The 16034-nt window shown below is 42.3% G+C and overlaps 1 protein-coding gene across 1 annotated transcript in view; it reads left to right on the top strand.

Annotated features, from left to right (window-relative positions):
- LOC135525705 (cysteine-rich motor neuron 1 protein-like) overlaps nt 1-16034 on the top strand; it is a 208771-nt gene that overhangs the window by 119730 nt on the left and 73007 nt on the right. The window lies entirely within an intron of this gene.

Consider the following 16034-nt stretch of genomic DNA (forward strand, 5'->3'; position numbering starts at 1 on the left):
CAGAGCTATGCAGGGTATTTACGTCGCTGTGTCGATGGTGACATCGCTTGTTCTCGACCAACATCTTACCATCAAGTGTCCACATGCTGTTCATTCTCTTTTGACAATAAGTCGAGCTTCACAGGTCACAGCTGCTAATTGGAACAAGTGGTCAACTATGTTGGAGGCTCCTAACATGCTTCCTCCAGATACCACATTACTTGAACACAACTGTTGTGAGTTGGTTTTGGATCAGCTCTCTGAGGGGTTTACTAAGAGTCTTCCATTGGAAAACCCTGAGTTTATGTGAGAATGGTGTCCATAGACTATAGCTCAGCGTTCAACACCATAGTGCCCTCCAAGCTCATCACCAAGCTGGTGGACCCTGGGACTGAATACCTCCCCCTGTAAAATGGATCCTGGACTTCTCAGAAAGGAGTCTATAGATGTAAGATATTTTGCCTTTAATGGATTGTGCTGTGACAAGAAGGGTTTCAACTTCATTCAACTGAGTTCTAAACCTCCTCTTGGAAGTAATTGAGGTAATTACATGTCTAATTTGAAGATATTTAAAAAACAAAATTGGATCTTGGCACATTGAATTAACTGCAGAGCTCTTGAAAGGATTTCAGTGTAGTGGTTTTCTGATGAAATAGGTCTGAAAGGGTCCTGATTCCTAGAGTATGCCAAAGATTAAAGTTGGCATCCTTCAGGACTTTTGGCAAGTCTGGGTTGCCTACTATGGGCGAGTGAGAACATATTTGGGAGGAAATGCCCAGGTATTTCTTACAGTCCCTCCACGCTAGTAGGATTCTGTAAATCACAAAGGTTTTGGCTATGTTGCCCACTTCACTAAAGTTATGAATTAATATAATTGAGCTTCGTGGCAATGAACCACATGATTGGGCTTCTATCTGAATCCACGTTGACTCTTGTCTGTTTGTGATCCATGTTAGCATGTTGCGGATTTGGGCAGACCAGTAGTACAATTGAAGGGTGGGAAGGGCAAGACCACCCTTAGATTCAGGTTTCGATAGAGTGGAGAACTTGATCCTAGGTTTTTTATTGCCCCATATAAATTTGGTGATGCTTTGGTTAGTTGTTTTGAAAAAGGAAACTGGGAGATAGCATGGGAGCATCTGAAATAAATAGTTCAGTCTAGGGAGGATGTTCATAAGGATCAAATTAATTCTTCCTACGAAGCTAATTGGGAGGGAGATCCAGGTTTGGAGGTCATTCTTGATTCGATCCAGGAGTGGAAATTTTCCTTGAAAAGGCTATTCAGATCTGGTGTTATGAAGATCCCAAGGTATTGAAACCCCTGTGTCTTCCATTGGAATGGACATATTGTCTTCGTAGAGCTGGTGAGTGTAAGATTGAGAGGGCAGACAGTGGATTTGTTCAAATGTATCTTATAACCTGAAAACTTGCCATACTGAGCAATTGTGTCTAAAATGGGAGGGATTTCTCAGGGTTGGATATGTAGAGAAAGACATCATCCGCGTAAAGCGAAATCTTGTGCTACAGGCCACCTGCAGAAACACCCATAATACTTGGATTGCTCTTTATCAACTCTGCCAGCGGCTCCGCCCCCAACAAGTAGAGCAAGGGGGAGAGCGAACACCCTTGTCTTGTGCCCCGTCCCAAAGGGAATCTGTCGGAATTCAGTCCATTAGTAGTAACCATGGCATTTGGATGAGAGTAGAGTGATTTGATCCATTTAATAAAGTTTGGTTCCATATTGAACTTTTCTAAGACTGAGAACAGAAAGCTCCACTCCATCCTGTCGAACGCCTTCTCAGCATCCAGTGAAGCCAGCAGGACAGGGGTCTTCTGTGCGTTTACTTGATCAATAATATCACAAAGACGGCAAATGTTATCAGAAGAGTATCTGTCTCTAATAAATCCAGTTTGGTCTGCTTTTATTATTTTGGGAAGAAGAGTGTTTAGTCTTTTGGCGAGCAATTTGGTAATTATTTTGAAGTCGAAATCCATCAAGCTTATGGGCCGGAAGGACGAGCAGGATAGAGGGTCCTTGTCTTTTTTGAGCAACGCTATAATGCGAGCTGTGTGCATTGAGTCTGGGAGAACTCAGTTTTTGCAAAAATCATCCAGCATTGGCATGAAAATAGGGCTAAGCTGGGGCCAAAAAGCTTTGTAGAACTCTGGAGAACTCATCTGGGCCTGGGGACTTGTTAGGTGACATGGAGGTAATTGCCTCCAGGATCTCCTCAGGAGTGAAGGGGGAGTTGAGATCTTCTTGGTATCTGATAGTTTAGGTAGTGAGATTCCCTCTAGGAAGTTCTGACTCTGTGTGTTTTCTCTCAGAGGTATATAGTTTGCAGTAAAAATCATGAAAAGTTAAATTGATCCTTTTTGGGTCATATGTGACCTCGTCCTCTGCTGTTCGGATAGTCATGATTGTACGCTCTGACTGCTCTTTTTTTAATTGGTAAGCAAGCAATCTACTCGGCTTATTGCTATACTCATGGTATTTCTGTTTAGTAAAGAAAACTTTCTTTTTTTTAGTCTCCCGAGTATAGTCCAAATTCAGTTTGGCTTTGGCTGATTTAAATTGACTCCAGGAGGTGCTGTCTGGGGATTGTTTATGTACTCTTTCACAGACCTCTAGCTCCCTTTCAAGATCTAGCCTGTGTGCAATTAGATGACCTCTTAGTGTGGCTTTGGCAGCGTCCCACATTGTGGCCGGAGAAACAGGAGAATATTTGTTGTCTTGTGTGTAGTTGTCTATCCATGTAGTGAGCAATGCATGTAACGCTTCGTTTGATAACATGGAGGTGTTGAATTTCCAGCTCTTTGACCTCGGTTTTTGCAGAGGTCAAAGCGGAGGTGGACAAAGGCGTGATCTCAAAGTGCTATGGGTTCGATTGTACACGTGGCTGAATTTATGAAACTCTGTAATCTATATGAGAGTAGGTGTTATGGACATTAGAATAGTATGTATAGTCCATAGATGAGCTATTAGTCTCTCTCCAGATATCTATCAGTCCCATCTCTTTAGTAAGAGAGTTCAACATCTTTGCAGATCTAGGATTGGTGGTGGGGACTTGAGATGATTTGTCTAGAGTTGGGTTAAGGGTACAATTAAAATCTCCGGCCACCACGCCAAAGGAAACACAATGCTCATAGAACAGGGTTATCATTTTTGACATGAAAGCAGGAGTATCTGTGTTAGGGGCGTATATGTTTAAGATAGTAATTGGTTGTCCATACAGTGACCCTGTTATCAAAATAAATCTCCACTCCGGATCAGATATGTTTTTGTCAATTATGAATGGAACATTCTAATGGATAAGTATGGCTGTACCTCTACTGTTTGATTTGCAAGATGAGAAATACACCAGTCCCACCCAAGCTCTGCGGAGTTTGGCATGTTCGGCATCACAGAGGTGTGTCTCTTGTAATAGCGTGATGTCTGTTTTTTCCTTTTTTAGAGCACATAGTATCTTTTTCCATTTTATTGCATGACCTAGACCATGGCAGTTCCATGTCAATAGATTTAAGGTGCTAGTCATCGTCATCGAATGTTAATCTAACTTTAGTGCAAGTCATCTCTGGGTAAAGGTGAATAATAGTTACAGCTGCGTTCACATAAAAGGAAAATAAATGGTATACATAAAATAATAATCTCTGAACACCCCAGCCGCGTTCCCAAACAACTCGACATATCCCGTTGGATCTATTACCCCCCGCTCAGTCTCAATTCCGCGTTCCGAAATCCCCCCCCAAAAAAAACGGGAACAGTTAGCAACGCACAACGTCTCCCCCTCCCCACCAAAGAAATGCCTCATCCTCTCCTCTCCGCCCCGCATTGAGTAAGTGACAACGTAGCCCCCGTCCAGACCATATTAAAAGAGGGAGAAAATAAAATCAATAGCCCAGCCTACATATACCTCCCCCAAGGGACATAGGGAACCACAAGTAATAATAGCAACGGGGGAAAAAAGGGAAATAAAAGTAGGCTGAAACGTTAGTAGGCCTTGGTTAGGCTATAGAGCCTATTCCTCTCAGCTAAAGGAACATAAATATCAATTGGGCGGCTATAATGGCATTTAGTGGGGCGGGTGGGTCTTTGGATGTCGGCTATATGTTGTCTTACCTCCTTTAGTAATAACAGTAGTCGTATTGAGTCATTAGTCCATTTCTCATTCACCAGGATTGTCTTTCAAAAAACGTCTTGCCTCTTCGGGAGTTTTGAAGTGTCGCAGGGCTCCTTGATGAAGAATCCTGAGCTCGTTTGGGTATTTGAATCCCCTAAAGATGCCTCGGTCAATGGAATATTTCTTCACCTCGTCAAACACTCGGCGCTTTCGGCGTATTCCAGCTGACAGGTCCTGGTGTAAAGTGAGTTTGGCGTTTCCCAATGTAATGGTGTTGATTTTCGCCGCCTTTATGACTCGTTCCTTTTTGGTGAATCTCAGGAACCGTAAGTGATTGGACACTGTGGTTGTCTGGCTGCTGGTGGGGGCCTCAGTGCTCTATGGGCCTGTCAGTGGACAGGTGGAGCCACTCGGGGAGTTAGTCTTATGGATCAGTGGCATGTTTCCTCTTCTTTTTCGCCCAGATTTAATAGAACACAATTATTCCTTCGCCCCCTGTTTTCCAGGTCCTCTGTTTTCTCATCCAGGAGATGGATAGCATCAGCCCGTCTGCCTCAACCATAAATGCGGGGCGCCTGGACATTTTGTTGTTGATGTCAGGCAAAGCATTTTCCAGGATTGTCACCTTGCCCCCTATTGCACTGAGCTGAGAGTTAATGGCATCTAATTGAATGTTGAGTTCTGTACGTTGGGATCTCAACTCAGAAAGGATGTCTTCGACGGAGTGTGTGGTTGGCATTCGTTGGGCCTTGGGGGGGAACGGGTCCTCTTGTTCCTGGCTAATGGTGCTAGCTTTTTCTGAAGCTAGCTGCCTCTTGGAGGCTTTTTCCGTAGCTAATGCTCGAGTCCGGGTAAAAATGTTACCTGTAATGTCGCCTTTTGTAGCCGCCATGACTTTTTGACTAAAGCTAAAGGAGTTTAAACTTGAAGTGGAGGTAAGATTAGGAATTGGAAACTACTTGTGCGGTGCTCTTAGTTCATGCGGCCATCTCCTTCAAGGGTCACTTGATCCCCCTATTAAATGTTTTTAAATTCTGCATCGTTGGGAAGGGCTCGTGATAAAGCATTTTACGGTAAAGTCCACACTCGTTGTATTCGGCGCATGTGACAAATACAATTGGATTTGATTTTTGGATTTGATTTCATGTTATGTCAGTTCGCAGATGGAGGTTAGAATAAACAATATATTTCTGGGCTAGACAGTCAAATGAGAACCTGGTGCTGTTATTGGCTTTAGAAACAGGAAGTTGACTAAAGGTCATCAGTTTCGACATTTCTGGAAAGAAATATCCACACTAGCTTAGGCTGGTGTACCACATAAAGTGAAGCAAAGTATTTATTTTTACCTTTATTCAACTAGGCAAGTCAGTTAATTGAGAAGAAATTCTTATTTTCAATGACAGCCTAGGAACAGTGGGTTAACTGCCTTGTTCATGGGCAGAATGACAGATTTTTACCTTGTCAGCTCGGGATTCGACCTTGCAATCTATCGGTTACTAGTCCAACGATCTAACCACCTGCCGCCCGTATTGGGCATGCGTTCTACATGTTATGCTAATATACACATTCAAACACAGTGACTGACTAGGCACAACAACTAGTTAGTAAAATATGTGGAGGAGATTAGAATAACATTTGACCAGGCCTGGGAGCCATTGTGGGATCAGATATTTTGTATGTTTCATTCCATTGCTGTAAGCAGTAAGCACTAGCTATCTCACTCAATAAGTTCACATTACTCTAAACTCTGAGGCCGTATGTGTGATGCAGCCTTGATTTGCAGGTGCTGTTGCCTGCCAGGCTGGTGTGTTATTCTGTTCATCCACAGAGCTGAGGCTTGTCTGCCTGTCTGCTGATTGAGAGAGGGAGGCACACCTGTCGAGTGCTGCATGTTATGACATTATTTAGTCTCTGTCTCAGCAACACAGACAAAACATGAGGCTGCGGTGGCATGGGGGAATGAAGAGATCTGGCTAGCTGGCTGGGAGAGAGGGAGGAAGGGTTTGGTCCAGACATAGGGGAGAGAGAGGGAGTAGGGGTGGGTGCAGGGGTGAGGAAAGCCGAAGAGAATTGGAGAAGAACAGATAATAGCAGACAGAGACAGGCAGGCAGGCAGGCAGGCATTGAGATGATAGATATACAGGCATACAGATTGGTAGGAGAGGAGTGCACCAGGAGTGCATGGTTCTCACAGGTTCCTGATAACTAAGAGATAGCCATTACATGGGAGGTTTAGTACAGAGGAACAGACAGAGGCCTCTGCTTCTCTGTTTTCTATAAACATAATGGTGATAATAATCCTGTAGAACATTGTCTGCTGCAAATAAACTACAGGACCCACTGTGTGTTTATCGAACCTCAATGTAACTGACTGTTGTTTTTTACCATGGGAAAGTACACACATAATGTAGCAGGGATATATTATTATATATCTATTATTCTGTATATATATTTCTATGACCACAGTTACCATAGGATTGGACTGCTATTAATACCATTTTCATTTATAGATATCAAATGAAGGCCGTTGGCATTCGAAACCTTTTCATTTGAACCTTAAAAACTACTCAAATCAGCTTGTAATATAATCTAATCAATATGTTTGTCTCAGTTCTAATATGTAGCTATACTAGTCAGAGTGGGCCTGGTATGAGATATACCATTAAAGCAGGTTACATGGTACATTACATTGTGTAAATCCTTCACTCCTCTCCTCTCTTCGTTGAAGTTGGAGACTTTTATCTCCCTCACCAACTTTAAACATCTGCTATCTGAGCAGCTAACCGATCGCTGCAGCTGTACATAGTCCATCGGTAAATAGCCCACCCAATTTACCTACCTCATCCCCATACTGTTTTTATTTATTTACTTTTCTGCTCTTTTGCACACCAGTATCTCTACCTGTACATGACCATCTGATAATTTATCACTCCAGTGTTAATCTGCTAAATTGTAATTATTCGCCTACCTCCTTATGCCTTTTGCATACAATGTACAGTGCCTTGCAAAAGTATTCGGCCCCCTTGAACTTTGCGACCTTTTGCCACATTTCAGGCTTCAAACATAAAGATATACAACTGTATTTTTTTGTGAAGAATCAACAACAAGTGGGACACAATCATGAAGTGGAACGACATTTATTGGATATTTCAAACTTTTTTAACAAATCAAAAACTGAAAAATTGGGCGTGCAAAATTATTCAGCCCCCTTAAGTTAATACTTTGTAGCGCCACCTTTTGCTGCGATTACAGCTGTAAGTCGCTTGGGGTATGTCTCTATCAGTTTTGCACATCGAGAGACTGAATTTTTTTCCCATTCCTCCTTGCAAAACAGCTCGAGCTCAGTGAGGTTGGATGGAGAGCATTTGTGAACAGCAGTTTTCAGTTCTTTCCACAGATTATCGATTGGATTCAGGTCTGGACTTTGACTTGGCCATTCTAACACCTGGATATGTTTATTTTTGAACCATTCCATTGTAGATTTTGCTTTATGTTTTGGATCATTGTCTTGTTGGAAGAACAAGACAATTCTTCCAGAATGGTCCAGTATTTGGCTCCATCCATCTTCCCATCAATTTTAACCATCTTCCCTGTCCCTGCTGAAGAAAAGCAGGCCCAAACCATGATGCTGCCACCACCATGTTTGACAGTGGGGATGGTGTGTTCAGGGTGATGAGGGTGTTGCTTTTACGCCAAACATAACGTTTTGCATTGTTGCCAAAAAATTCAATTTTGGTTTCATCTGACCAGAGCACCTTCTTCCACATGTTTGGTGTGTCTCCCAGGTGGCTTGTGGCAAATTTTAAACGACACTTTTTATGGATATCTTTAAGAAATGGCTTTCTTCTTGCCACTCTTCCATAAAGGCCAGATTTGTGCAATATACGACTGATTGTTGTCCTATGGACAGAGTCTCCCACCTCAGCTGTAGATCTCTGCAGTTCATTCAGAGTGATCATGGGCCTCTTGGCTGCATCTCTGATCAGTCTTCTCCTTGTATGAGCTGAAAGTTTAGAGGGACGGCCAGGTCTTGGTAGATTTGCAGTGGTCTGATACCCCTTCCATTTCAATATTATCGCTTGCACAGTGCTCCTTGGGATGTTTAAAGCTTGGGAAATCTTTTTGTATCCAAATCTGGCTTTAAACTTCTTCACAACAGTATCTCGGACCTCCCTGGTGTGTTCCTTGTTCTTCATGATGCTCTCTGCGCTTTTAACGGACCTCTGAGACTATCACAGTGCAGGTGCATTTATACAGAGACTTGATTACACACAGTAGGATTGTATTTATCATCATTAGTCATTTAGGTCAACATTGGATCATTCAGAGATCCTCACTGAACTTCTGGAGAGAGTTTGCTGCACTGAAAGTAAAGGGGCTGACTAATTTTGCACGCCCAATTTTTCAGTTTTTGATTTGTTAAAAAAGTTTGAAATATCCAATAAATGTCGTTCCACTTCATGATTGTGTCCCACTTGTTGTTGATTCTTCACAAAAAAATACAGTTTTACATCTTTATGTTTGAAGCCTGAAATGTGGCAAAAGGTCGCAAAGTTCAACGGGGCCGAATACTTTCGCAAGGCACTGTATATAGACTCTCTTTTTTCTCTCTTCTTTTTTTTCTTCTGTGCTATTGACTTGTTTATTGTTACTCCATGTGTAACTCTGTATTGTTGTCTGTTCACACTGCTATGCTTTATCTTGGCCAGGTCGCAGTTGTAAATGAGAACTTGCTCTCAACTAGCCTACCTGGTTAAATAAAGGTGAAATAAAAAATTTAAAATAAATATGAACTCAGCAGAAAAATAAACGTCCTCTCACTGTCAACTGCATTTATTTTCAGCAAACTTAACGTGTGTAAATATTTGTATGAACATAACAAGATTCAACGACTGAGACATAAACTGAACAAGTTCCACAGACATGTGACTAACAAGAAATGGAATAATGTGTCCCTGAACAAAGGGGGACAAAATCAAAAGTAACAGTCAGTATCTGGTGAGGTCACCAGCTGCATTAAGTACTGCAGTGCATCTCCTCCTCGTGGACTGCACCAGATTTGCCAGTTCTTGCTGTGAGATGTTACCCCACTCTTCCACCAAGGCACCTGCAAGTTCCCTGACATTTCTGGGGGGAATGGCCCAAGCCCTCACCCTCCGATCCAACAGGTCCCAGACGTGCTCAATGGGATAGAGGTCTGGGCTCTTCGCTGGCCATGGCAGAACACAGACATTCCTGTCTTGCAGGAAATCATGCACACAACGAGCAGTATGGCTGGTGGCATTGTCATGCTGGTGGGTCATGTCAGGATGAGCCTGCAGGAAGGGTACCACATGAGGGAGTAGGATGTTTTCCATGTAATGCACAGAGTTGAGATTGCCTGCAATGACAACAAGCTCAGTCCGATGATGCTGTGGCACACCTCCCCAGACCATGACGGACCCTCCACCTCCAAAGTGCAGGCCTTGGTGTAACACTCATTCCTTCAACGATAAACGTAAATACGACCATCTCCCCTGGTGATAGAAAACCGTGACTCATCAGTGAAGAGCACTTTTTGCCAGTCCTGTCTGGTCCAGCGACGTTGTTGCCGGTGATGTCTGGTGAGGACTTGCCTTACAACAGGCCTACAAGCCCTCACTCCAGCCTCTTTCAGCCTATTGTGGATAGTCCGAGCACTGATGTAGGGATTGTGCATTCCTGATGGAACTCGGGCAGTTGTTGCCGTGCTGTACCTGTCCCGCAGGTGTTATGTTTGGATGTACTGATCCTGTGCAGGTGTTGTTACATGTGGTCTGCCACTGCGAGGACGATCAGTTGTCCGTCCTGTCTCCCTGTAGTGCTGTCTTAGGCGTCTCACAGTACGGACATTACAATATATTGCGCTAGCCACATCTGCAGCCCTCATGCCTCCTTGCAGCATGCCTAAGGCACGTTCACACAGATGAGCAGGGCATCTTTCTTGTGGTGTTTTTCAGAGTCAGTAGAAAGGCCTCTTTAGTGTCCTACGTTTTGTTACTGTGACGTTAATTGCCTACCGTCTGTAAGCTGTTAGTGTCTTGATGACTGTTCCACAGGTGCATGTTCATTAATTGTTTATGGTTCATTGAACAAGCATGGGAAACAGTGTTTAAACCCTTTACAATGAAGATCTGTGAAGTTATTTGGATTTTTATGAATTATCTTTGAAAGACAGGGTCTTAAAAAAGGGGCATTTGTTTTTTTGCTGAGTTTATGTATGTGTGTTAGGACTAGTAGCTCCCTCCTTATTCTCTCTCCTCACACACTCTCATGCTGTCCTTCACACTTATATAATTTAACTACAAACTCATAGCATACAGAAAGCCTGTATTCAATGAACCAATTTTGTTTTGACTGCAGTTGAATCAAAATTGTTTCACTGAATACAGGCTATCTGTATGCTATGAGGAAAGAACTGCAGTTGAAACAAAATTGGTTCACTGAATACAGCCTTTCTGTGTGCTATGAGAAAAGAACTGCAGTTGAAACAAAATTGGTTCACTGAATATAGGCTTGCTGTGTGCTATGAGAAAAGAACTGCAGTTGAATCAAAATTGGTTCACTGAATACAGCCTTTCTGTATGCTATGAATTTGGAGTTAAATTATATCGGTGTGAAGTTTGTAGATGTTCGTGCATGCTTGCCGTGGCACAGCACGGTAAGGCCTTATCCTTAGCCTTAGCTTGTGAGTTAGCCGTCCAAGACGCTCACACGGTGTACGAGTAAGAGTTGGTTTACTAAGTGGTTTGAGCGATGCTCTTTTCTTAACAGCACGAGGAAATGTGTAGCCTAAGTATTTCTTTGAACTCTGACTGACTTTATCGCCTTTTAGACTGAGTGACTTATGGATATGAAGACAGAGAACAGTAATCCAGATGACAAAGCATAGCAAAGTGCTGCATGTGTGTGTGTGTTGTGTGTTGTGTGTTGGATTACTCTTCATTGCCCTGAGGGCATGCGGTGGTGAAAGTGAGGCTGTGGAACGGAGCGGTGTGTTGTTTGATTATTGTCGCCATGGCAACGCATGCTTGTCAATATTTTGATTGACAGCCAGGTGTTGCTTTTGGAAGTGTGATTTGTGGACATAATGGGAATGCTAAGTGAGACAATGTCTGCAGCACACACCACTACAAGAGCAAGAAAACATAGTTCAAGGTAAAGAAGGTGAATGAAGGCGTAAATGTATACTATGTGACATGAAACATGGACATGGAACACTGAGTGTAGAAAACATTAGGGACACCTTCCTAATAATGATTTGCACCCCCCTTTGCCCTCAGAACAGCCTGAATTCGTCGGGGCATGGACTCTACAAGGTGTCGAAAGCGTTCCACAGGTATCTTGGCCCATATTGACTCCAATGCTTCCCGCAGCCCTTTGGGTATTGGACCATTGTTGATACACACAGGAAACTGTGGAGCGTGAAAAATCCAGCAGAGTTGAAGTTTTTGACACCGGTGCGCTTTACACAAAATACCGTACCCCTTCAAAAGCACTTAAATATTTTGTCTTGCCCATTCACCCTCTAAATGGCACACATACACAATCCATGTCTCAATTGTCACAAGGCTTAAAAATCCTTCTTTAACCTGTCTCCTCCCCGCTTCATCTACGCAGATTGAAGTTGATTTAACAATTGACATCAATAAGGGATCATAGCTTTCAGCTGGATCCTCCGAGTCAGTTTATGTCATGGAAAGAGCAGGTATTCAAAATGTTTCGTACACTTAGTGCACATTCAATTGTGTCCTTGATACACAGTTATTTCACAATCTGAAGAGTTTACTTTTTTTTTGCATGAAAGGCATAACATCATAATAAGTTCTGCTTTGTTTTGTCAATACCTTTCCAACTATATTCACAGAATGCAAATCACAACAGGTACAGTAGCTATTACAATTTCTTTCTTTTTGAAATGTTGTTCCCTCCAAAGCTTTTCACAGCCAATGGTGAATCTGTATCCAGGTTGTTGGTGGGTTATCAAATATTTACAGGATTCCTCTATCACGCAGTGCCACAACATGCACATCTGTTGTTTTTGATTAATTGATGTCCTTATGCTCTTTGGCTCTCTGGCTTGGCAGGCACACCATTGTTTATCTACTGCCAGAAGATGAAACTCTGCTCTATCAGAAGTAGATTATGGAGGTGCTTAGAAAGGTGTTTTTCTCTATTGACTCAAGACACACAGATACATCCATTGAAAAGCACATGCACACACATGCACGCACGCACACACACACACACACACACACACACATCCAAACACACACACATATTGAAACACACATGTTGCCAAGCCATGTTGGATCCCTGCCTTTGCTTTATAGGCTTCGTTCTAGGATTATATCTGAGACAGTGGACTCATCCATCACCATGGTGAAACTAAATAGTCCTCCAGGTAATGAGATCTAAAGCCTTGTTAAAAGTTACCAATAAGAGTGTCTTTGTCTCTACATGAGAGCAGGACTTTCATTGAGCATGCCCAAGGGGAACACATTGGCAATAAGAGTGTTTTTAAGTATGAGAAATAAACACTTTAGCCATTGAAGTATTGATGTTTCATAGCCCTGGCTATCTGTAAAATATGCTGCCTGCCAAACTGTAATATCATAAGTTGCTTTCTGGGTGAGTTTTGAGTGATCCAAGCTTCAAAGGTTTGATCCCGATCCTGTATTAGTGTTTACTATTTGAAAGGTTGGTTAAGGCTTGGTTATATGTATGTGTATTGTGGACCAACAGAACTATAGCAGCAATACTATTAGGCAAGGTGAAGTTATCTGGTATGGATAATGTACTGTAGATAGTTGAATATTTATATGGCTGTAGCTTGCTGGATCACGATATATGCTTAAGATATTCAACCATGTCTTTCTGATTAAAAACCAACAATTTTCTGTCAAGTGTTCCCTGTCAGGGCTCTGTACCTCTGTAAACACACATGCACACACACTAGTGCCACTAGAAGCGATGACAACGATTTCCATCCGGCCAGGTGGGCGACGTGTGTTAGGAAATATGAAATATGAAAATGCTTTTGGATGCAGTCATCCCCTTAACAATTATATTCTGGGAAGGCTCATAAAATGGACATCACCTAGAGACAGACACCTTGAATGGCATTTTAGGATTAATAATGCCAAACGGTGGTTCAGTTCAACCAAAAATCTAAAAGACCAAATGGCTACAAAATCTGGTAACCCATTCCATGTTGGAAGACTTTTCTCACCAAACAATGAAGAAACATACTGGTATTATGGCTATCCTAGTCATAGATTGCAGTACAAATGCCAGATGATATGTCTATTGAGAGAGGTAGTTCACAAAACTTTCAGCAACAATCAAAATTCACAATTTGCTAAATTATTGTCTGCAAATCTCATCCTGCTTATCTGTGAAGAGAAAGGGATAAGATCTACAGAGATTCAGAGTATGACTTCAGCTTGGTTTCTGCCCAAGCAAACTGCTTACACAATCAGTCAATCTCCAAAGACTCATTCATTGTCATGGAATAACCACGTGGAGAATATCCAGGTGGAGAATAACCATGTGGAGAATATCCAGGTGGATAATAACCATGTGGAGAATATCCAGGTGGATAATAACCATGTGGAGAATATCCAGGTGGATAATAACCATGTGGAGAATATCCAGGTGGAGAATAACCATGTAGAGAATATTCAGGTGGAGAATAACCATGTGGAGAATATCCAGGTGGATAATAACCATATGGAGAATATCCAGGTGGAGAATAACCATGTGGAGAATATCCAGGTGGAGAATAACCATGTGGAGAATATCCAGGTGGATAATAACCATGTGGAGAATATCCAGGTGGATAATAACCTTATGGAAAATATCCAGGTGGAGAATAACCATGTGCTTCAAATGCATCATGATGTACCAACATAGTGTCTTATAGGGCATTGGGCCACAACGAGCCACCAGAACTGCTTTAATGCACCTTGGAATAGGTTCTACAAGTGTCTGGAACTCTATTGGAGGGATGCGACACCATTCCTCCACAGGAAATTCCATAATTTGGTGTTTTGCTGATGGTGGTGGAAAACGCTGTCTCAGGCGCCACTCCAGAATCTTCCATAAGGGTTCAATTGGGTTGAGACCGGTGATTGAGACGTACTGAAGTAGCCAAAGTAATGGGCAACTGGGCCTGCTCAGCATTTTTATACATAACCCCTAAGCATTATGGGATGTTAATTCCACTGTGTGGAAGCATCTGCTTTCTACATTATATACAGTATATACTGTGTATCCTTAATTTACTTTACCGTTTCCTTTATTTTGGCAGGTACCTGTATACTGAGAAGCAATAGTCCCAGAGGACCCCCTCTGGCCCTGTCCATTCACAAGCCTATAGTATGGATGTGTTGTTACCCATGCGTCAGAATACAACATCAGTCTGTCCTGCATCATTGGTACCCCCTAACCACAGTACAGTGTTTTGCTGTATTAGCCATTAGTGTTGCTGGCCTGTGGTTTTCATGTGCGAGTGGGTAACTGTTTCATTTAAAAAGGCAATAATACCCAAGACGGGGGCACTCTGTGAACATCTGGGAAGGAAGTATGCGATGCCAGAATTACCATCTGCCATGGTAATTCTGCCCCACAACTCTCTTACTACTCTCCCAGGCAGCTCTGATCCACTGCAGCCTGCAGCTCTGGAGACCCCAGCTTTTCTTCCAAGTTCTTGGACCAGTTCTTGATTGAGTTTCTGACTCAATGGAACCAATGGTATTGTTACCAAAAGTGCCTGCACTCCAGGCAGGCCCAATCACATGCTCAATGTATTTGAAAGAAATCACAAAGAGGACCTTGAAACACTGCTCCCGAAATACAAGCATTGTATAGTGATGTCCTTGTATGACACCTACACACTGATGCCATCATAATAGACAGCAAATAGGGCCGGGATGATACCAGTATCGTAATACTTGTTACTTGTTGGCAAGCAAACAAAACACGAAGTGGATATAAATTCTTTAGGAAAACAGCCCAAATGTTGGAAGCAAATGTTGTCATCCAGAGTCACATGTATTTATTTTCCAAGCTATAGCACACAATATTTTACATACTGCAGGTTTTTAGAGGACCAAAAAGTTTGGACTGCTTTGTGTTTACATTTTTGCAGTGAAAAAAATATTGTGATACCTCTTCCCACACACACACACGCACACATACCTTCCAATGCTTTACACACACCATAGTAGTCGATACGAGGAGGGAGGCACGCACAAATACACAGAACAGCATTTAAGAACATATGAACAGAAGTGGGCCTGATTAGAAAATTGTTGAGTGAATCCATAGCCCTCACTGGTGTGACAACCATGCATGCAGTATCGCCCCATCACGTTGTTATTCATTGAACCACAACTAATTGACAAAACGAAAAGCAGAAAATGAAATACCCCACATTCCATATTGGCAGGCCCTGTAATTGTAAACATGTAGAAACCAATTTTCCTGTGCCATTGATTCCTGGGAATGAACTGTTCTCTGATACAGCTGCACGAGATTAAATGCTTGTGCGTTTTTTAATATTTTTTGAACCAGACATGTTTTGAATGGTTTTTAATAGCTGAAGAGGACAGACAGATTTCCAGTTGCTCTTGGAGTGAACACACTCCTCCTGAGAGGGATAAGAGCTAAGACCCCATTATGCACAGATGTCAATTCAACATCTAGTCCACATTGGTTCAAGGTCATTGAAATTACTTGGAAACAACCTTGATTCAACCAGTATGTGCCATTCAACCAGTTTATGCCCAGTGGGACAGTTGTGTTGTGTTGGAGTTGAAATGGGTTGAAAGTTATTCATTATTAATAACTTTTTGTGTTAATGTGTGCGTCTTGCATCAAATGTTTTCCTATAGTGGTAGTGTTTCCATCCAT

This window comes from Oncorhynchus masou, chromosome 32, assembly GCF_036934945.1.
Source record: "Oncorhynchus masou masou isolate Uvic2021 chromosome 32, UVic_Omas_1.1, whole genome shotgun sequence".
Classification (NCBI taxonomy): domain Eukaryota; kingdom Metazoa; phylum Chordata; class Actinopteri; order Salmoniformes; family Salmonidae; genus Oncorhynchus; species Oncorhynchus masou.